We start from the raw sequence: 24,819 nt of genomic DNA, 5'->3' as shown, positions 1-24,819 counted from the left end.
GAATTGATTGTGTGTGCATGTCCTCAGCAGGGAGAATTTGGTTTTAAGAATGTGTGTTTCTTTATTTTGTTGGGTTCTTTGTCATTTCAGTCATGCGGTGTCCGAGGAACAGGCAAAAAAACACAACAACAACAAAGAAACAAAACTGAGGGGTTGTAAGTGAGAATGTTTTGAAACCTGCAGTGAAAATGGGCGGCACCAAGAGATGTCTCAATTGTGCTGAAAGAGAATGTCAAGATGATAAAGAATGTCTATTTTTTTTTTACTATGCCAAATTAGTGGGAAGTTTTAATCGCACTACCTCTGCGCATACATATAAAAAATTCCGAGCTAGCAAAAATGGACCGACTGACACAGTCCCACACTCACTGTTCTTTCCTTCAACCCCTTTATCCCGAACACACCTCTGTACTTGGGTGGATCAGCTTGTAACAGACTCAGGTAGAAATGACTTCTTTTTTTAGGTGGGTGTTAAATCCTTGACAAGGTTCTTTGGCTGAAAGACAGGTAAAAACCTGTTTGATCTTGTCTCCGAGATTCGAGTATTTACCTGTCAAAAGCCTTACACATTCAGGCCCATGCATTTACCCTGCAACACATTGTGGAATTTTAATGAATTCATACACTTGTAGTCTCCACCACCCTCCACCCATCCCTAGCCCACAATATCTCTTTCGTTCCTCCAGGTTATAAGTATGCTTTGAAATAAATGGATACAGAATAGTCCTGGGGAAATTCCCATCACAGTGTGGTGCTGTATCCATGGAATGGAACAGCAAGCTATTACAAGTGGGGCCCTGCAACTAAATGTTGCAGCATGGAGTGCTTCTTGTTCAGGATACTATCCCAAGTTCTTTTCCTCTGGTCTTCACTGGACAATAAAGCCATGGCATCAGAATGCTATATTAAATGGATTTTTGATCTAATTGAACAGGGTCCTTCTCACATTCTTATAACTGTTGTTTTGTTTGTTTGTTGTTTCAACTTATATATTTCCGCCTAGTGTTATAGCCAACGCGTGCTGGAGCTTTGCTGCCATTATGGTCTTTGCGTCAGCAACACATTCTTTAACACGAAGCTGCAACACAGAGTTTCCTGGAGACATCCAAGATCCAAGCATTGGCATCAGCTCGATCTAATCCTTACTAGACGTTCCAGCCTTCCTAGTATTACGATCACACGCAGTTACCAGAGTGCTGATTGTGATACTGATCACTCCCTGGTGTGTAGTAGAGTAAAACTGCGAACAAAGAGAGTATATCACACGAAAAAGGAAGGAAGACCACGTATTGACATCAGCAAGATTCGCGATCAAAGAAAAGTGAAAGAATTTGCCCAAGCACTTGAGGAAGCCCTTCCAGGTCCGGCTAATGCAAATGCACCTGAACGATGGGAACACTTCAAGAACACTGTCTATAACACCGCCTTGTCCACCTTTGGCAAGAAGACCCAAAAGATGGCTGACTGGTTCGAAGCCCATTCAGAGGAGTTAATGCCAGCCATCGAGGTTAAGAGAAGAGCTCTAGCAGCATATAAAGCCTGTCCTAGCGAGTACAACTTGCAAGCTCTTCGAGCTGCTCGCAGCCAAGTCCAACAGGCTGCCAGGAGATGCTCCAACGATTATTGGCTCCAGCTCTGCTCTCATATACAGTTAGCAGCGGACACAGGTAACATTAAAGGAATGTATGACGGTATCAAGCAGGCCTTAGGTCCAATACAGAAGAAATCTGCTCCCTTGAAGTCTGCTACAGGTGTGCTCATCCAGGACCGAGCACAGCAGATGGAACGCTGGGTACAGCACTACTCTGAGCTATATTCCAGAGAGAATGTAGTAACCGAAGAAGCATTAAATAACATTGAGTGCCTACCTGTCTTGGAAGAGCTGGACAGCGAACCAACCCTAGCAGAAATAAAAGCGGCCTTGGACTCCCTCGCCTCCGGCAAGGCACCTGGAAAGGATAACATCCCTGCTGAAGTGCTGAAATGCTGTAAGGAGATCATCACCACTGAACTGTATGAAGTCTTTTGTCTCTGCTGGAGGGAAGGTGGAGTACCACAGGACATGAAGGATGCAAACATTGTCACATTGTACAAGAACAAAGGAGACAGGGGTGACTGCAATAACTACCGTGGCATCTCTCTTCTTAGCGTTGTAGGGAAGCTGCTTGCCCGTGTTGTTCTGAAGAGGCTCCAGGTGCTTGCAGACAGAGTGTATCCAGAATCACAGTGCGGATTTCGAGCTAACAGATCCACCACTGACATGGTATTCTCCCTCCGACAGCTGCAGGAGAAATGCAGGGAACAACAACAGCCACTCTTAGTGGCCTTCATAGACCTTACAAAAGCATTTGATCTGGTTAGCAGGGATGGCCTTTTTAAAATACTTCCCAAGATTGGATGTCCACCTCGTCTCCTTAACATCATCAGATCTTTCCATGAGGGAATGAAAGGCACTGTAGTTTTTGACGGCACAACATCAGACCCCTTTGACATCCGAAGCGGAGTGAAACAGGGCTGTGTCCTCGCACCAACACTTTTTGGGATCTTTTTTGCTGTCATGCTGAAGCATGCCTTTGGAACTGCAACCGAGGGTGTCTATCTCCGGACTAGATCAGACGGAAAGCTCTTTAATCTCTCTAGATTGAGAGCGAAGACCAAAGTCCAACTGAAATGCATGCGGGACTTCCTCTTCGCAGATGATGCAGCCATCGTTGCCCACTCCGCTGAAGACCTCCAACAACTCATGAATCGTTTCAGCAAGGCCTGCCAAGACTTTGGACTAACGATCAGCCTGAAGAAAACACAAGTCATGGGCCAGGGCGTGGACTCACCTCCTTCCATTACCATCTCTACACAAGAATTGGAGGTTGTTCATGACTTTGTGTACCTTGGCTCAACCATCTCTGACACCCTCTCCCTGGATGTCGAGCTGGATAAACGCATTGGCAAAGCAGCCACCATGTTCTCTAGACTCACAAAGAGAGTATGGCACAATAAGAAGCTGACGACACATACAAAGATCCAAGTCTATAGAGCCTGTGTCCTAAGCACACTCCTGTACTGCAGCGAGTCCTGGACCCTTTGTGCACGGCAGGAGAGGAAGCTGAACACGTTCCATATGCGTTGCCTCCGACGGATTTTTGGTATCACCTGGCAGGACAAAGTCCCAAACAGAGTAGTCCTAGAACGAGCTGGAATTTTCAGCATGAATACATTACTGAAACAGCGACGTCTACGTTGGCTTGGGCACGTCGTGAGAATGGCTGATGGTCGGATTCCAAAGGACCTCCTGTATGGAGAATTAGTGCAGGGAAATCGCCCCAGAGGGAGACCACAGCTGCGATACAAGGACATCTGCAAGCGAGATCTGAAGGCCTTAGGAATAGACCTCAACAGATGGGAAACCCTGACATCTGAGCGTTCAGCCTGGAGGCAGGCACTGCATCACGGGCTCTCCCAATTTGAAGCGACCCTTGCCCAGCAGGCCGAGGCAAAGAGGAAGTCACTAAAGCAGCAAAACCAGGGAGCTGGACAGGGGACAGATTGGATTTGTCTTCAGTGTGGAAGGGATTGTCACTCTCGAATTGGCCTCCTCAGCCACACTAGACGCTGTTCCAAGTCCTCCATACAGAGCACGCTACCATAGTCTTTCGAGACTGAAGGATGCCTAACTAAGTGTTATAGCACTCTCTGGGCAGTTTACAACATAATTATGCAAACAACAACTTGCCCCGGTGAGTGGAGTACTCAATTTACTTCAGGATATTGGCAAATTAATCTCTCTGCTCAGCAAGAGAAGAGGAAGTGGGGAAAAACTTTATTTGACTGTATGAAGACAATCAGTGATGCACTACGTAAGTTATTTTAATATATATATTTTTTTCTTTGAAGGGCCAGTTGAAAAACTGCCCACAGTTTGAATCCATGGTGGTCATCTGCTGATAAATCTTTACATTTTAGGAGTCTAGAGGGAAATGTCAGAAAAGATTAAGAGATATCCAGAATTATTTTATATTAAAATAAATAAGGGGTTTTAGAGCCTGGTTTTATACTTTCTCTGGAAGCTAGAATATGTGCTGCGTTCAATGGGGTGCTCCAGCAAGCATGTGTAGGAATGCATCTTTGAAGACTTGCCAATAATCTATAGATCTAGTTGAGTAGTTTTTCCCCAGCTCAATGCCCTCCAGAAGTGTTGGCCTTAAGCTCCCATTATACTGACTGGGGATGATGGGTTTATATCTGGAGGGCTTCACGTTGGAGAAACCTACTTAAAAGAAGACAATTTTAAAAAATGAAATTGCCATCAATATTGATTCAAAAACAACATTTGATGTTATTGATGTGCAACCCTAGAAGAAAATTAAAATCCAAGTCTTGTACAGACAAGATATGTCTGTGGAGAACTTGGGTGTGTACCATGAACTGCAGTGAACCAGTCTTGAGCACAGTGCCAATCCAAAGAGGACAGGCACCCATAGCTTGCAATCATTTTTATGGCATTCACAGCAGAAAGATTCCACAGCTGGCATCTTTACATAAGCAAAGAGCAGTCCGTCAACATATACAGCAGCACACGTTTGTAAGCAGATCAGCAATGGGTGGTTATTTGGGAATAAACTCACAAATTATAAAAGCAAAGGTTATAGAAAATGTCAGGCAATTCCAAAACAGAAAGGAAAAGAAAATGAACAAAAGCCAACTTTGAGGGGTTGTGTGCTAAAAAAAAAAACAATTCAGTATAATCTGAGGATTCCTCTATCTTCCAAAGTCCATCAAACATAGCTGTTGGTTTTGGTATGCAATCACCTCTCCCCCATTCCTCCTCTAATATTAACTCAACTAACTGTGGTTCTGTACTTTGCTGCATTTACCCCGCTTGGTTCATTATCAAGAGGCAATTCAGAGGACATGCTGTCTGCTTGAGCAGAAATAATATTACATGAAGAGATGCTTGTATTAATTGAAGTTTATTTGACCTTCCTGTCATATAACACATATGATTTCATCAGGGTCATTTAGGACTGCTGTTGGGCTTCTGGGCAATTTCTATATCAAAAGTTGTGATCTACATATGGATGCCTAGGCACATGGCCACTATAATAATGGCGGCACTTGATGTTACTCTAAGGCAATCACACCTGTGATTCAGTCTTCGTACAGCACAGGATATACAACCTTCCTTTCTTGTATCCACATGATGAAAAAGCCCTAATTGTTTTTTGATTGTTTGTTTGTTTTAATTCATTTTCCATTGGGTAAGGAAATATCATAGGGAAGGGGATTTGGAACAGGGTACTGGGGTAAATGAAAAACACAGAATGTGATAGAGAACAATATATATCATTATTCTTGAATAAGAGTTCTAAGTCCTGTCCTCTGAAGATGCCGGCCACAGAGAGTGGAGAAACATTAGGAAGAGAAACCTCCAGAACATGACCAAACAGCTCAAAAAACCTACAAAACCCATATATCATTATTATTTTTGTCAATATGTTTTCTTAATAAGCTTACTTCACACTTACCTTGCCATTTTTTCTAACTCTTTAAAATCTACAATTATATCTTGTATCTTCTTTCTTATAATTTTAACCCATTCATGTTCTTATCTCTCATCGAATTATACAAAGGTTCCCATTTTTATTAGCCTCAACAATTTCTTTGTCTTTTATTGCTTCAGTTAAAATATCCATCTCTGCTGCTTTGAAATTTTTTTCTATTAACTCCTGGATTGTTGGTGTCCCCTCTTTTCCCCCAGTGTTTGGCATATAAAATTCTTGCTGGTGTAGTTACATGTATGATCAAATATCTTTTTTTCTTCTTCTATCGAATCTGGTATTATATTCAACAAAAACAGTTCAGGTTCACATGGAATTATAGATGATAACATTTTTTGTAAAAACTCATGGAATAGTTTCCAAAAGTTCTTAGCTTCCCTACAAGTCCACCACATGTGATAAAAACTACCTTCTTTTAATTTGCATTTTCAACATTTGTTAGTTGGTACTTCAATATATTGTTGATATTTTTTCAAGTGTCATATACCATCCATAGAACATCTTATATGTATTTTCTTTATAATTAATTGTTTTGCTTTTTGTTATCTTAATATTGCCTTCCCATATTTGTGACCATGACTTTAAGTTATATTGTGGCCCACATTTTGGGTCCGTTTTATCATATGTTCTTTATTTCATCTTGCATTTTTAATTTTTAATTCATTTTTAGTTCTAGAAGAAAATTATACAACTTTTTCATCAGTTTTTCCTTTACATTTAGAAGTACCTTATCTAATGGTGTCTGTTCCTTACAAAAGGCTATTGTTTTATCTCTTGAATCTATTTGTGTTTTTGTCCACCAATCAAGTATTATGCCTTGTTCTTCTAATTCTTTCCTTGGTGTCATATGTAAGTCCAAAAAGCCCTAATTGTAATGGTCAATGGATAGTAGCTATTCCATACAGTCAAACCCTCATACAATCTTTGGCAATTTATTGTTTAGATGGTAAATACTGATTGAATCTTTGTTTAATTAGTCACAATTCTGCTCCTGGAAACTTTTTATTTCCTTTTTTGTTTTCTGATTATGTTTTCTTTTTTTAAAAATCTTCTACTGATCTCTTCACAGCTGTCAGATCTTCAGGAACATATACTGTATCATCTGAGAGCATGTTCAGAGAGCTCACTATTTGGATTGCTTTTGGTACTGTTTGGTTCAAATCAAATTATGGCATCCATGTATGTTTGACGAGTGCTCCATTCTGCCCCCTTTTATTGCTGCCCCATTCCTTTTTGGCATAGCACTAGGGCTGTGGTTTTTTGGCATGATTTGGAGCACTCCTAATTATCCCGTACTGTAGCCTGTGGGTGATGTTATCTGAGGTGATAACCCTGTGATGTAGTTTAGTGGGTTGCTGCTTTGAAAGAGATGACACAGAACGCCCCTCCTCTATTTTCATCTACTCTATTATTTAAAAATGTTTAATATGTGTTCCGATTGACGCAACACTATTCTAGATAAATAAGATATATTGGCAATATTATATGTATTATTCTAGATAGATGCAGTGCTGTTTCACTATGTCACTTACTTTAGTTAACAAACAAAAAAAGGAAAGTCACTGTGGCATGCTGAATGATGGCCATGGGAAAAGGCAGGAAAGGGGGCAGGAAGGAGAGTGTCATTAATCACAAGAGGGACAAATTAGAGCAATCTGAAGACTTGTCTGGACCCTTCTCATAGAAGAAAAAAATTGATCAATGTGAATGGAAGGATCGCTCAAAAAAACCTTTTAAGCATGAACCTGACTGCTCTAGCTTCCCCCGTCTGGACATGCCCTGTTCGGTAAGCAGAATTGTTAATCTCTATTGTGTTATCTCATCTCCATGGTGTATGTAGAGCAAGAAGAGGACACAATCCAACAATTATCTCTGAAATAACAGATGACATACTAACAATGATTTACATAGATAGTTGTATTCATTCCTAGTCACTCAACAAATCTATTCATTTATGCTAATTTAAATCTGTCTAGGACAGTCTTTATGTAATCAGAGATATATGACTCTGATGACTCGATAATAGACTAGGAAAAAAGACTGGAATCCCAAATAGGAAGCATTTAGTATGCTAAAGTAAGTTGTGATTAGAATAGGCTTATTTGAATCAATTCTAGTGAAATTTACTATGTTCATCAACAGGATTTTGGCTAATACGTTATTGCTGGGGGGAAAACTGTCCTATATTCAAATACCAGAAACAGGGGACGTCCACTTCAACTGAAGAGTGAGAACAGATAAAATAAAATATTCCTTTACCCACTGTGTTGTTAGTTAGTACAACTCCTTGCCAAAGGATGTGGTGATGGCATCTGGCCTAGATGCCTTTAAAAGGGGATTGGACAGATTCCTGGAGGAAAAGTCCATTTCAGGTTACGAGCAATGATGGGGATGTATAATCTCCAGGCTTAAAAGGAAGGTGCCTCCAAATGCCAGATGCAGGGAAGGGGTATCAGGAGACAGGTATCTAGTTGTCTCATGTGCTCCCAGAGGCATCTGCTGGGGCTGCTGTGAGATACAGGAAGATGGACTAGAGGGGCCCTTGGCCTGATCCAGCAGGGCTCTTCTTACGTTCTTATGTTCTCTCAGCTACAGTGAGGATTTCAGCTAAATGCAGAGGAAACAGGGAAGATGTTAGAGGAAGATGTCAAGGATGTTGGCTAGTCTTTGGGTCCAAATCGCAAGTCTGAATCCTGGTCTTTGGTACCAAGACCTGAGTCCCAAGCCCCCAGTTTGAGTCCCTGTTAAAAACAAGCTTTTTATCCCCCAGACTAAAGGGAGGGGGTAGATTCCAAGTTGCAAACTAAGTCCAAGTCAATGGGGGGAAGAAAAAAAAGTGAGTCAAATCACTGGTGCAACTTAAGTCTGACTTGATAACAAGTCCCACGACTCAAGTCCCCATCCTTGGAAGATGTCCTGGTGCTTTTGTCGTGCATGTGCTGTCTGCACTGCAGCCTGGGTTTTTTAAGGTATTGCACACAGTTGAGCGATTTTGGACAGGGCCTTCGTGTCTGTCCTTATCTCGCCATCTTTTCAGCCCTGATATGTGTATATCCTGTACATATGAGCTATTAGGTAGCTCATCATTGAACTTTGCTAATGTTAAAAAATGTGACTCAGGCAGCCCTGAGTGACTAAGCAAGGATGTTTTCAAACAAAGCAGGTGTGTATCTCCCAATCACCTCACAAAACAAAGAAAGTTAATTAGCAAGGGCATTTAAAGCTTCTGCTGTGACAATCGGCACTTAAGGACTATGTAATGCATAGTTTGGGCCACATTTCAAACATATGTCACTACTTTTTTTAAAAGTAAGAATTCACCAAAATTCTCTAATTTCCTCATATTTGGAACATAAAGAAGTCAGGATCTTTAAAAGTGGTCAATATGACCAGATAGGTGGGGTATAAATAAATAAATAAATAAATAAATAAATAAATAAATAAATAAATAAATAAATAAATAAATAAATAAATATGTGGTTGTGAGATAAACTGAAATTGACATTGACTGTCCAAAGTCTTGAGTGCTTTGAAGTCCAGGTTGGACTTCCTGTGGATTCAGCTAAGCTAAAACTGAATTAGGGTTACCATCTACTTTTTGGGGGGGGGAGGATCCTAATTTCCTGTTTCCAGCAGGCATGTATAGCATAGTGCTCTCTAGGATGAGAATATTTATATCTTTTGAATTTGTCCTGTGCAAATAGGAATAAATTTCATTTCAGGTCATTTTTTAAAGAATTTCCCATGCTTTGAAGATTGCATATTGTAAGTAAAAAGAGTTTGACATCCCCCCATCCCCCAAAATCAAGTGCTGATCTCTCTTATTATTTTGGTTCTGTCTGCATTATAAGAAAATGCCATTTATTCTCTACAAAGGGAATGTCCAGTGATCTCATCAAGAAATATATAGAGTGAAATTTTCCTTCTCAGTTAGTTTTGTTTCTGTTGGCAGACAGTTGTTATTGTGACAGAGGAGTGTAGAGATAAGCTATGATCTCATGATATAGCAAGTGGTAGCAAATTCAGCCATTATCATTTGGACACATGAAAGTGAAACCTGGTTAAGCTGAGATTGGCTTCATATTTTTTTTCCACAAAAGTGGAATACTGTAGGGAAAAGTCTATGAAAGAAGCAAATCTTTATAAATTAAAGAATTTTGAAAAAGTGCATGTTGCATTCACATTTCTGAGGTCAACTGATTTAAGATGCGGTGAGTCCTATTTGATATATTTCAAAAGGGTGACAAAAATGGGATTTCAAAGCTTTGAAAAGATCCCTAGGTGTAAGGGTGGTCCTACGGAGCAAGGGACTTTTGGACGCAGGAGTGGTCTCCCGATACAGGCACTCTCAGCTTACACTGTCCCAAGGCTGGAAGAACACATCTGCAAGAGCCCTAGTCATATGTGATGACATGATGCTCCATCTCTTTGCTTCATCTGCTGGGAATGCTGTATGGGTACTTGACTGGTGCCTAGCATGGATAATGGACTGGACAAAAGCCAATAAACTGAAATTGAATCCTGATAAGATAGAGATCCTACTGTTGGGGGGATTGTTGAACTGGTAAGAGGGAAACTTGAAAGAATTATGCTCCCACTGAAGGACTGGGTCCAACCAACAATTCAAAGCTGCCTTTAACCACTGAGTCTCCTGGATGCTGTTTACATTACAATTTTATTTTTATTTTCTTCTCTCTCTCTCTCTCTCTCTCTCTCTCTCTTAATGATTTTTTAAATCACCACATTGTTATATGTATTGACATGTGGGGATTTGTAAGTTTTAACTTGCAAATCACCCAAAGTAGTGTGTGCCTCTTCTTGAATTTACCCAGGAGGCCTCAAGAGAGTTTGGGCAGCTGAAGCTTAGGCTGGGCAGCCAGACATATGAGGAAGGGTGTGACCATGCCCTTGACTTGGGAAATGTGGCCAAGTTTCCTTGAGGTAATTCATCCAGAGTTGGTTTGGCATGCTGGCTTGCCATCCTAAATAATTTCTTTACCCCTTCTTTAACTATTACTCTTGTGTTAGGTTATTAAACTAGATAAGATAACTAGATAGATATAAGATCTAGAAGACTGTGGGCATTTCAATGGAAATGTAGATGCCAACCTTTCCCAACAATGGACTCTCAACGTTGTCAAATGGAGATGCTGGCAAGGGATGATGAGAATTGTAGTCTTAAGATATATTGAAACTCTGAGTGAAAAACTGCTATATATTGTGACACACACACACACACGCCAGCCTCTCTCAGCTAGGTTGCCATTTTATGCTAGTATCCAAGGAACTCCTGTCCTCAGATCTGGCCCTGTCACCACCCAGTTAGACACCCACTCTCCTAAACACTGATCCACTTTTATATGCACTCTATCTGCAATTACAGAAATTAGCCATTAAAGACTCCCACAAACACACATCCTGAGGCCATCAAAGTCTTCCCCAGGATGAAATGATACCCTAGGGAGCCATTGGAGAGGTGGTGGAAATGTTTAAGGAGGGATAAAAGGCCACTGCCGATAATGTCATGAGCCTTGTGCACACAGAGCTGGGCCAGCAGCACTTCATTCATAACTTGAATGTCATTCATTCATAACATTAAAACAAATGGTGGGTGGACGTGAGTGGCTGTGAACACAAATATGTGTATGCTGGTAAATACAGATTACAGCCATCATTTAGGGAAAACCTTACCCCTGGAGAAGCTGATCACCTATATTGATCATCTACATTTTCATGTACTCACATAGGAAAAATCTGCACATGGTGGCTCTACCAGCGGTGTGTGACTTGTACAGAGAAGATGCCTTCCATGCACAGATTACCATTAAGTACCTGTCCATTGAACATGGTAGGATGCTCCAAGAAGGGGGAAACACTCTTATTCAGTGCTCCTCCCTCTCCCTCCCTCCCTCCCTCCCTCTCTGTGCCAGGAATGATCATGAACAGTGTAAAACATTAGATAATTGCCATGGTGAGAATGAACCCTGATTTTTATCCAGTTATATTCATTCACACTAGATTGCCTTTCTTCTTCCCCTCTCTCTTTTTTGATGCCTTTTATGTCAGGAATCTGAAAAAACTTTGCCTTCCAGGTGATTTGGATTTATACTCCCAGGAACCACAGTCAGCATGGCCAAGGACAAAGGATTATGGGAAATGTAGTCTGAAATATCTGGCACACCAAAGTTTTTCCACCTCACTTTTTCTCTCATAGTTTGCACAGAAGAGAAGCCAAGCCTGAATGTCAGAATCACACACCCCAGGTTGTCCTGGGCTCATAAACAGCCAAGACAAGTTTGCCACAACCTTAACTAGCTTGTGTGATATCTTTTACAGTCACTGAGGCAGTTAAATCTTTTACTTCACACCAGCTGTCCTCACACTGCTTGTGACAAGTGAAAAGAAAAATCCTGAGGGCATGCAACCCAAGTGTATTTATAGAAATATTTTAAGCTCTTTATGTTAATTATAGATCCTTCACTTACCTAACACAGAGAGGAGGAGAGGGAAAAAACCCTCATATTTGCTTAACACATCACAAAGCAAGGCAAACAGAACTAAGGAACAGTGACAGTTACAACACTGTTTTGTTCACTGCTGAAGCAAAATGTGCATCTGTCTGTGTATTTGTGGCTACTCTTGGCTACTCTCCTCACCCTTTGGCAAACAGGTGCAAAGTTACGCACAAGGGGGTAGATGTCTGGGAAAGAGAGCATCTTTTAGATTCTGTGCACCCATGGAGGTTGGTCCATTTGGACCAGTGTGACATTGCCCTACTTCAGACTCAGGCTACCTTCAGCCAACCCACTCCTTGATATAAATAGTATATCAAGAGAAGGGACATGGCGTTTTGGCCAAGAAAAGCAGACAGGCTTTCTCCATCCTTCAACAACTGTATAGCAGGCAGACACAGCATTTCCTAATTGCTACATTTCTCCTGCTGGGAAGCCTTACCTGTAGAATTTCAATACTGTATATGCCATGCCTGAAAGGCAGGCAGTAAAGTCTCTATCAGGAGACAAGGTAGTGTCCATAGTCTCAATTATCAGATTATGAAAATCAGGTCAAGTTGTTTCCCAAAGCTAATAACAGCTAATGCACCCATAAATATGGCAAGGCAATAGTTTATATAACCCCCCTGTCCTTGTTGGGTGGGACTTCCAGTTAAAGACTCAGTATATTTCAGATAGATGGGCAATCACTTCAAGTGTATGAGCTAAGCAACTTTAATTGCTCCACTTTGGATAATTATAGCTCCAGGATTTACTTGATCAACCATTACCATGGAAGAGCTTTAAGGATAGAGCAGTGTTCCTGTGTACTCTTCAGTGTACTTCCTCCTAAGGAGAATGAGGATATTGTTTATAGGTCTTAGACTTCCCCAGCCTTCATCCCTGTAAGATCTAAAGGCAACCTGACGCATGGAGGCATTTATTCATTATCTCTTGTCTGTTTTTCAAGGAACTGAGAGTGATATTTGTGGTTCTTCCCATCTTACAACAGATGAGGAATACTGGATGAGCTAAGGAGGGCTCATCCAAGACAACTTCGACAGTAGGAAAGGTTTCGCTCCGGTGATCCAAGTCAAGATGCATTGACTCAAAGGCAATCAAGATGCATTGACTCAAAGGCAATCAAGTGATCTCAGCATACAAGGCAGAAGGTTCCGCACCTACCTCTTTTCATTCCTGGCACTAAAAGATGGACAAGAACAAATAAAAACAGAATAAGAGCCAAATTACATAGTTCACATCTTCCTCCCTTTCGCGATGCCCTCCTGTAGCATCCGCCCCACTGCCCCAGCTCCAGAACCAACATCATCATGTGTCTAACCAGCCCTAGTCCAATACTTCCCATTCTACTGTAGTTGGCTCTCTGATGAGATGGCTCTGTTTTCATAACTGCTGCCACTGATGTCTTCTTGGGAATTCACACCAGATCCCCACTTCTAAGATGCTGTTTCCAATGACTGGCACCAGGGCGGTGCTGCTTCCCGTAAAATGGAAATAGCAGCTTTGGAGGGAAGAGTTTTCCCTGTATTGTGACATGAAGAGAAAGAACTATCACTCCCCCTTGTCACACAACAGGAAAAAAATACACATTAATAGTGTTCACACAAGTAATAGGCTAAATGCAACTGCTAGTCTGTGGCAGAGTACCAAAAACTGAACCAATAGGATTTATATAACTGTTGATTTATCAAAAGTCCTCTGATTCACCCAGTGTGAATAGACATTAACCAGAAGATATACACCAAGTGAATATAGCCTTGTGGCACGGTGATTAAAGTGCAATATTGCAGTCAAGCCTCCACTCATGATCTGAGTTCAGTCCCAACAGGTTCAGATAATTGACTCAAGGTTGACTCAGCCTTTCATCCCACTGAGGTCAGTAAAACGAGTACCCATCTCACTGGGGGGACAAAGTGTTTGCATAATTATGTTATAAACCACTCAGAGAGTGCTTTAGTCAAAACCCTTTCTGATTTTTCAGCAGATATAGATTGACAAGAAGGCACCTTAACTGATGCCATGATTACATCACTTTCTGAGAACCCATTGGCAAGCAGCCTTGTTTGCTATGGTTTCTAATTGGCAAGAATTTGTAATGCCTATGAAACTACTATATAATCAGTACCAAAAAATCAAGCAGTGTCCCAACAATATGAAGAATGCTTGCCAGCCATTCCAAGACTTGTGCCTACGTGCGCTGGAGGTATCTAGGTGATGTAATTGCCAACTGAAATGATGACTAACAATTTTTTAAAAAATAATTCTTTCTTACAGTGGTTTCATCTTAAGATGACTATTTACTCATCATCTGAAAAGCACTATTTTACACATCAAAAAGGGCAAAAAAAGGCCAAAAAAAGACTGAAATGCTCAAATTGGCATGTATCAATTTTATTTCTATCTAGCTATTGCTATGGCTGGATAGCTCAGTGGTTTAAGCATCTGGCTGTGGAGCCAGAAGCTGGTAAGATTGATTCTGCACTGTGCTTCCTATGAACACAGCCAGCCTGTGTGGCCTTGGAAAAGCTGTACAGTCCCAGGCTGCCCCACGGAAAGAAGGGAATGGTAAACCAATTCTGAGTATTTGCTACCTGGAAAACTCTGAAAATGGCCACCCTAAGACAGAACTCACTTGACAGAACATGGTGGTGGTGGTGGTGGTGGTGGTGGTGGTGGTGGTGGTGGTGGTGGTGGTGATGATGATGATGATGATGATGATGATGATGATGATGATGGATATATATATGTATAGAAGATTGGACTAAGACCCAGAGACCTGACTTGAAATGCTGCTTTGCCATAGGAAGACACTAAGTGTCTGTGTGCAGCAGTGGTAAAAATCACCCTTGAATGCCCCGCATATGTCTGAAAGCCTGCTAGAGTTGCCGCAAGTTAGACTCGAGTTGATAGCACATCCTGTGCACATATACAGCCATAGGCTGAATTTAGGCAAATCTGTGTCCTTTTATATAGAGAGGCAGATTTGATTGCTGTAGTTAAACAGGAATATAATTAACTGTAATAGGGTACAGTATGATCAGCTATGACCTGTGTGCCTGTTCAGCCTGTTGTCCAGAGGCTCACGGTCAGTGGATAATTTCAAGGCTCATTATCAGTCATTATAATTAAACTGGTCTTGGAACAGACAGCCCATTAAGTAGGGGACAGTACTCTGTAAGATAGGCCAGGTAGCCACCCTGCTTAATATCAAGAGCCCTAATATTATACTATATGTTGATACAGCCCTTCATTGTTCCTATATTATAGAATCCAGGGAGATGGACAGCTTATTTTTTTTGTTCTAATAAAAAAATTAATAAAATATATTGTCATTGAATGTGTATAGACCATACACACATACAATGAAATTCATAAAGAGTACTCAGAGACCAGACCAAACACACACACACACACACACACACACACCCTCATAACAATCCCTAAATCCCAGAACCCTGCCTAAAGCTCATAGTATCCACACAACATACAACACAACAGACCAAGTAATAGTAATACAATCCAACAACTCACTGCTGGTAATTCTTAAGTTCCTTGTTAAGTGCAATTATAGCTCTAGGATAAAAAATGTTCAAAAAAAGTGTCGTCCGAATTTTAATTGCTCTGTATCTTCTGCCAGAAGACAACAGTTCAAAGAAGTTATAAGCAGGGTGGGAAGAGTCTCTGAGAATATTTAATGGCTTCCTCAAGCAGTGAGATGCAAAGATGTTGTCCAAGGTTGGAAGCTGAAGTCCAGTGATATCTTGGGCAATTTTAGTAATTCTCTGTAAAACTTTTCTGTCCATTTCAGAGCAACTCCCCTACCATGAGAGGATGCCATATGTTAGGACACTCTCTATAGTACTACAATAGTAGGACAGAAGTAAATGCTGAGATAGATTTAACTTCCTGGGCACACTCGGGAAGTACAGCTTCTTCTGTGCCTTCTTCACCAGCATATTAGCATTTACAGTGGTGCCTCGACTTATGAACGCCCCTACGTATGAACATTTCGACTTACAAAAAGCTCCGTTCACAAAATTTTACTTCAACTTGCGAATGGAGCTTCAACTTACAAACAAACAAACAAAAAACCACGAGGAAAGTGGGAAATGGACTTTGGACTGCCTGGTACTGTAATTTTAAAATATAAAAATTCGTTTAAAAGTTGCTTGGTTTGGTTAAAGGTACTTGGTTTTAAAGGTATTTTATTTATTTATTTATTTTATTTATTTAATTTATATGCCGCCCACACTACCCAAAGGTCTCTTTTTAAAAGGTGTCCGTTCCCTCCTCTCTCCCTCCTTTCCTGCCCTTTTTTTAACCTAAGTCATTTTAGGTTAAAAAAATTTAAAATTCTCCCCCTAGTGGTAGAGGCTGAATTAACCGGTTTTGCATTAGTTCCTATGGGAACTAATGCTTCGACTTACAAACGGCACCTCTACATACAAACAAAAAACAGCCAGAACGGATTAAATAGTTTTTAATGCATTTCTATGGGAAATGCTGATTCGACTTCCAAACATCTTCTGGGATGGATTAAGTTCATAAGTCGAGGCACCGCTGTATAGACCATGAGAGGTCCTCTGAAATATAGATACCCCAAAATTTAAAACTACTAACCCTCTCCACCACCGTTTATGTACAGTGGTAAATATACACCTCTCCTCCACCTAAAGTCAATTATACGTTCTCTAGGTTTTTTTGGTGTTACGTTATGCCTATTGCATGACCAGGTTCAGTCATTTCGCAAGTGGCATGACAAATATGGTTTGACCTGGAAACTGCACACAGTGTGGGAGTAACACTGTCATAGGCACTTTAGAGCACTCTGAACTCTGCATGGGTTTATACAACTGGATGGAAATACCGAAACTAGTTCTCATCCAGAAATACACTCTTGCTGCTAGGACTACCACTCCATCCTGGATCTGGTCAAAAAACACTAACCATTAAAACATTTGGGCTGAATTCTATGAAATAGATGCTTTATAGAGAAGATGCAAATCAAGGGACAAGCAGACCCCGCCCCCTGAAATGAAAGAAAAATCCGGGGGGAGGAAATAAAAACAGGAAATTCTCAGATGTCCATGGTTTCATGTGAGATCTAATAGCAAAACTGCTGTTCCTAAAGACTCCAATGGATTGGGGGGACTCTTTTTGCATCAAAAATATCATTTCTGACAGCAGGTGTTATGGTTTGCCCGGGTGTATTTGGGAGCCTTAGAAAAGTCCATGGGGAATTGTGTGAAGCCCATAGCCTACACAACACTCATCCCTGTTATAGAGAGAAGATGTAAGGGGAATGTCAGAGCTTTTTTTGTGTGCCACAGTGCTGATGAAAATCTCTCTCACACAACTGTTATTTACTGGGACATGGAGGATTTTATTCTCAGTGTAGTGATAGTGTGTGTGTCAAAAGCTGTATCTCTCCCATGGAACCTGGGGTTAATACTGCTTTTTTTAACACCTTGATCCACTGCTAATCACCATCTGCACCCCCCCCCCCCAAAACTGCTATGCTTAAACTAACAGAATTGCAAAGTCCACTGTACATTCAATGAAACATATGCTTAAAGGACAATGCATGCCAGGGCTACACTGCTGGCTTGCATGAGATTGATCAATTCCCTGTATATCACACTCAGCTATCATACCAGCTATAAGACAGCTGAAGCAGCATCAGCCATGCTGGCAACAGTTGTGATACATATTAAGAGACACACATTAGCATTTTTCTTAATTAAAATATTCATTTCTCCCAAACTTGATTGCATAATGATTACATACTAGTCTTTTCAGTTTTGGCAATGAGTGGGATTTTATGATAACCAAATAAACCACATTTGTCCAAGATACGAGTTTTTCCCCCCCAGTATATACTTTTCTCTTTATGAAGTATTTTGAAATGTTGCTTTTCTGCACCTTGTTAAGGGTCAAGGGGGAGGCAGCTTCACAGCCATTTTCTCCAACCCTCAGTATCCCCATACCCATCACAGTGCCACAAGGTGATACTCGGTCAGAGACACTGTGGTGAGTGCAAAATTGTGGTCAGGTGTCTGTCCTGCTTTCAGGTAGAGGATCCTCATGGGGGTGTCTGGAAAGCTCATTAGCAGTGCCAAGGCCAGAATGCCAACAAGGGGAAGACTTGGGACAACCAATCAAGGTCAGGTTCTGACAGGCAGTATCAGTTTCAGATAGTGAGTTTCCAAGCCAAGGTTAGCATTCTGAGTTGAGAAACTTCTTGCTGCTCAGGCCTCTGCTGTAGGTCTGGCTGCAAGCATTTTCTCAACCAGTCCTTTAGGACAAGGCAAAGAAAAGAATTTAACTGATACAGTGCATCAGCAATAGTCTATATACCGTCATAAATATGCTTTTCATGTGCCTGCCCTCTGCCAAGCAGGGGGAGTTACTGATTTGCTTATTAAGCTACTTCACAGTATTGGCAAATTGAAAGAGGAAGGCTTGCTTTGGATCACTCTGCTTTGGAACTGATACAAGCCAGAGCAATCGTCATCACACCATAAAACCAGAAGCCCCTTGACAAGGGCCAGCAAGGTGCAGGTAGGAACGGCCTGGGGCAGGCTGGTGCACTCCAGCAAAGACACTGATCGCTGTCTTTAAGAACATACCAGTTTGTCCTTGCAATGCTCCAAGCAGGAAACTAAACTATTGGTGTAGTCAGCTTCTGAGTCAGGGCCCAGGCATTGCTCCTTAGGAAGTGCAGGACCATACAGTGGGGTCTCTACTTAAGAACTTAATCCGTATTGGAGGGTGGTTCTCAAGTTGAAAAGTTCTTATGTTGAATCTGCATATCCCATAGGAATGCATTGAAAACCATTTAATCCATATCTGCTCTTTTCCTTCCATAGAAACTACTGTATAGTCTAAAGGAGGCCCTTTGTCTTCTGCAGGATCATAGAGTCTAAAGGATTCGTGTGGTCTTCATGTGGATGCTCTGCCTCACCTTTGCTATAAGTTTCCTCCAGTAGGGGTATGACAGCAATTCGCCAATACAGTTGATCCTGCTGTCACCTACAAGCAGCAGCAAAATAAAACAAAGTGCGAAAACATGAACTCCACTTGTCCATCTGGCCCAGGATATTTTGCTGCATGATGTGAAGGACAAGATGGTGTCCACCTAAATAAAGTAACTGGAGTGACAATAGACTCTTATTTCAACAAAGGCAATGAAAGAGTCTTCCATGCCTGAGTCAGCAGGCTAGTTCAGCGAGGCTGAAACAGATTGTGTGGCACACACTGCTCTGTCCTCCAACAGAGAAAATTGGAAGCTGGAAAGCTTGGGACACGAACCCAGCACCTAATGGTAGGGACATCCTTGCTGATTATGCTTTCTTTATGAAAAAGTCCTGATATCTAGACACCCACTTAGAAGCAATTGAGAGACAATTCTGAAGACTCTGACCTCTCGTGTAAGGATTAAATAGATCAGCAAAGATGCAGCTTGCCAGTTTACTCCTCTCTGTCTTTTTGGAGACCAATAGGCAACTGAAGATGGCAGACTCAAGAGTTGCAAAAGGCATTTTCATTCGATTAAGTAATAGAGTGAACAGTCTGTAACAGTTCTCATTCTGACATATAAAGCAATTAAGCACCACCTGCTATTGCTGGCTGTCAAAGGATTGCTTGGCACCCCAGTCCTTCAAAGCACATTTATTTGGAAGTGCCTCATTCATTTCAGTTGATTTGGCTTCCAAGTTAGTGAGCTGCAGCCCCAAAGAGCAAACAGCACGCAGTCGAAAAAATTTAATTTGAACAAAGTTGAATTCACAACTCGCACAAATGTTTGCTCTTCAAATATAGCAGATTTGGTAGTTGAACCATTATAATAATTTGATTTGGGTTTTCTCTTGAAAGGTGTTACAAGGCACACGGTTTACATCCTTTGTGTTTATGCTTGCAAACATGGGTTTAACGCAATTATCCTAACCACCAGGAAGCTGCCTGGATTAAATAAATCTGGGTGGAGTGACTCAGAGCATGCACAGAGTGTTTTACCTTCTAGCAAAATAACAGTGTTAAAAATACACAACAACAACAAACATCTCACACTACCATAAAGCCTAATAAAGCATATTTTCTGTGGTTGATGAAATGGAGTGGAATCCATAGAAGCTTGTGCCGTAATATAGTTTGTACTCTTTAAGGTGCCACAGCATTCTTGGTTACTTTGGCTGCATCAGAAATGATATTTGAGATGGGGTGGAGATTTACCACAGAGCCACATCTCGATATGTGTAGTTGCTTCTCCCTGATCAGAGGGAAAGGACAGTTAAAACAACACCAACATATTAGAAGAGACAGTTTTTCAGTAGATCCAGCATGCCATCACTGGGAGAGTGTTGAGGTTTTTGCAAACCTTGCAAGCTGCTTCTAGTGGATTCATCTAGAAGGGATCTTTTTGGGCTAGGGTGACTGTCAATCTATCCAGCAATAATCAGTCATTTCCTCCCGCATCTGATTCAAAGGCAGCCACACCTCTCTGCTCAGTCTTATCCCCTTCCCCTCTCCTTTGTTTGAGTAGTCGGTCTGTTGAAAGTAGTCAATGTTTCAAGGCCTGTTGCTTAAAGCAGTCAACCATGTTGTTAGTTTGAAATTATCGGTTCACTGTCAGTAAATGAGATACTTTTATTCTCTCTCTTACTCATGTCTCAAAGTGAGTTATTGAGACTGTAAGTGCCAGTTGATGAGAAAAATGGTGGACCAACCTCAGGAACCTGAAGCTAATTCTGCTCTGCTAATTCTTGCACTTCTGTTGCACAGCTAGAGGAATTAAACCAAAATTCAAAACTTTGCAACAGAGTGCCATCTTTTGCTTTGTTTTTTAAAATTATCCAATAATGAAAAATGAGTTTCTTGGAGCTTTAAAGCTTCATGTTCTTGCAAATGGCAACATTTAATGGCTGCAGATGACCAAGTACCCTAGTATCTAGAAAGTCATGAACAGAGCTGTGCAAAGGATACCTGATTCCATTGAGAGTCTGATTTAGACATTCAGATGAACCCCAGTTCTTTTCAGAACTATTCAGATTTGATGTAAATCAAATCTGAGTCAAAATGCACCCATCTGAATGTCCACATCTCCTGTTGACTTGCACTGGAAGCAAAGAAACAAACGGCCATCGTGTTTTTGTTTCTTCATAAAAATGCATGATGTTTGGAAACATGATGTCTTTTGGGGGTGAACCCTGCTGAGTGTTGGAGAGGTAGGTTCTGGAATTGGCCACCATTTAATTTTGCTTTTCAATTTAATCCATTACATTTTGCTTCAGAGTAAAAATTGTGGATATGTTGGCAATATGTTTTTTCTTCTTTAGCAGATCAAACATTAAATCAAAGGCAACACAAAAATTATGGAAGGACGGAATAAGGAAGTGTCACTGCCTGATGAAACTACTGTTGAAAAAGCACTTCCCAAATAAATATAAATAGTAAGGAAGGATGAAACTGGATTTGGAAGGGGTTAGGAAAGGGGGATGGAAGTTGGATTAATGGTAGGATGAAGGGAAAATTCTATTTTTAAAGGGCATTTATCACACATTTTTAAAAGATTTATGACAGTGTCTAGTACAGTTATGTGAAAAAGAAAGTACACCCTCTTTGAATTTTAAGGTTTTACATGTCAGGACATTTTTAAAAATCATCTGGTGCAGTTTCTTTTTCATATGACTTTATATCTAAAGTTGCTTTCTTTTAAAAAGCAACAAAACAGTAATCAGTAGCATAAAAAGTAATACTGTAAACATATTTGCAGTGTTAGTGGCAATTAATTACTTGTGGCAGGAAGAAGCTGCAACCAGTTATATAACAGATTCAAGAAGAAAGTAATAGTATGTTCAGAAAAAGGGTAGTAGTATTAATCGAGATTTGAAAATACGATTTATAGGATAGAATGCAGAGATGCAGACTCAAGCCATGGGACTCACTGTCAAGTCAGACTGAAGTCATGCCAGTGACTCGATTCAGACTCAACTTGGCTTTTTTTTTTCAATGACTTACTCGACTCGTGACTCAGAACCCACACCCTCCCTTATTTCGGGGGGGGGGGAGCTTGTTTTTAATAGGGACTTGAACTTGGGGCTTGCAACTCAGAACTTATACAAAAGACTCAGATTGGATTTGGGACTTTTTACCAAATATTTAGATTTAGTACATCAGGCCAAAGACTTGCCAACATCACCGATGAAGCGGTGGTTTCTTTTCCCTCCCATCTCTCTCACTTTTTACACTCATGCAAAATTAAAATTGTATCTTCGCTGCCTGATATACTGATAACATGTATGGGGGTGGGAGAAATACCACAGCTTTTCTTGGTAGCCAATGGCTGGTAGGCGACAGTCTTCTCGTTCTACAGAATACCTGTGGGACGATGATACTTTATGATGAAATCTGCTTGCGCAGACCTTTGGAGAAAATGGCAGATCGTGGCATGCTAGCATGGCATTAAATTAAACAAACTTGGCAGCTACTGTACCATCTAGCAGGATAAGTAGCTGGAAGATCTGTAGATGCTGTGAAAGCAAAAGGGTTTTGCACAACACACAGTATTGGTTTGTCAATTTATACTGCAGCTGCAAGGCTTGAATTAAATGGCCTAATTAACAGTCCCAACTAGAGCAGACCCATTAAACTGACTGCTGAATGATGAATCCACACATTGGGATTTATCTATGTGTGGATTGAACAATCAGAAATTGATCCAATGGTTGTTTTCTAGCTGGGACCAGAACAGTACAACGCCAGAACAGTACAACAGCCAGAATCATTTGTGGATTTTACTTGGGAGTAAATGAGATTGTGTAATTCATGGCAGCACATGGCAGCTAATTAATGAGGGGCTGGTTGGATGCCTGTCCTTGTGCAAGTTGTGGCCAGGTGCACAATCAGACATGTGACCAGCACCTTGTTAATTAGCTGCAATTTCCTGTTGTAATTTAGGTGACACCACCAGCCGCCTAGAGTGGCCTTTTAGGCCAGATGGGCGGGGTATAAATCAAATCAAATCAAATCAAATCAAATCAAATCAAATCAAATCAAATCAAATCAAATAAATAAATAAATAAATAAATAAATAAATAAATAAATAAATCCATATTAAAATCCACAAAGGATTCTGGCTGTTGATTTTGTGGAACTGCTGTAGTTGGTGGATGCTGTGAGGGTTCAAATGTAACCTCAGGCTTATTGGACACAAATACGGGATGCTCAGTCTTTTGAAAATCAGAACTAGGATTTCTTGGAATTTCTCTCGTCGCCAACGGGTTGAACGCGGGTGTCCATAAATCTTGTAGAAAGGGGTTGTAACCAGAGTCATACCAGGGACCCTTGACAAAAGGATTGGTCTCTACCTGGTCCCTACTGTCAACGTCCACCTCAATCAAGGGTAGTGTCTCTTCGTCTCTTCCCTCCTGGTCAAAGGGGTTGACTCCCTCAGCATAGGGGTCCCAAGGTCCTGTAAATACCTCCTTCGGCGAGCCTCCTCCAGACGCTATGCTCGCCTTTCACGTTCTTCTCTTTCCACCACTTCCTTTTCCTCTCTTAAGAGCCTCCTCCACTCTTTGGCTTCCGATTTTCCCCAATATGAAGGCTTGGGAGGTAACCCCCTTCTCCTCCTATAATCAGCCTCCTCCCGAGGCACCCTTACTTTCTCGCACCTCCCTGTCCAGGGAATTTCCACCCATATCAACTCCCAGCCCCTGGGTACGGCATCCCATTCTCCTTTTATATCCTCATGTCCCACCTCTACTAACAGTCTTTCCCTCTCTCCCGTTCCCGCCTTTTCTGTTTCTGTCTGAGTGGCCACCGAGAGTCTCGCCAAACCCCGTTCGAATTCACGGGTGTCTATTCCCTGGTGCCTGACCACAATGCGGGGAGTTGTAGTCTCTGTTTGGGTCTCCTTTTCCTTCCAAAGGGAGGACGACACTCCAGCGAACGCTTCCATTGCCTCACCTCGGGTCTCACAGATGCCCATTAGATTTAGGCCCCTAGCCTTGTATAAACTCTTTGATTAACACATGGAGTTTTAAAAGGACATTCTTCTTACATCTCAGAGGACCTCTCATGGACTATAAATGCCAACATGCTAATAAAGAAGGCACAGAAGAGGCTGTATTTCCTGAGAATGCTCGGGAAGTTAAATTTATCACAGCATTTACTTCTGTCCTACTATCGTAGCACCATTGAGAGTGTCCTAACCTATGGCATTCTGGCATGGTTTGGGAGTAGCTCTGTAGCGGACAAAAAAGCTCTACAGAGAACCATTAAAATTGCCCAGAATATCACCGGGCTCCAGCTACCAACCCTGGATGACATCTTCACATCCCGCTATCTGAGGAAGTCAAACAGCATCCTGAGAGACTCTTCCCATCCTGCTTATAACTTTTTTGAACTGTTACCGTCTGGCAGAAGATATAGAACAATTAAGACTCGGACCACACGTTTTCTAAATAGTTTTTATCCTAGAACTATAATTGCAATTAATAATGAGCTTAAAGACCACCAGTAGTGAATAATTAGTTGGACTGTGTTACTTGGCCTGAGGTGTAGATGTTTGTATTTTTAGTGGGGAATTTTTTAGTGGGTGGGGAGTGTTTGGGGAATGTTATGTGTGTGCTTGTGTCTGGTCTCTGGATGTCTGTGAATTTCGTTGTATGGGTATACTGTGTATATACTTACAATGACAATAAATTATTATTATTATTATTATTATTATTATTATTATTATTATTATTATT

The sequence above is a fragment of the Pogona vitticeps genome, chromosome 4, assembly GCF_051106095.1.
Source record: "Pogona vitticeps strain Pit_001003342236 chromosome 4, PviZW2.1, whole genome shotgun sequence".
NCBI classification, from domain to species: Eukaryota; Metazoa; Chordata; class Lepidosauria; order Squamata; family Agamidae; genus Pogona; species Pogona vitticeps.
The sequence above is the reverse complement of the archived record's forward strand: the minus strand, read 5'-3'. Positions refer to the sequence as shown.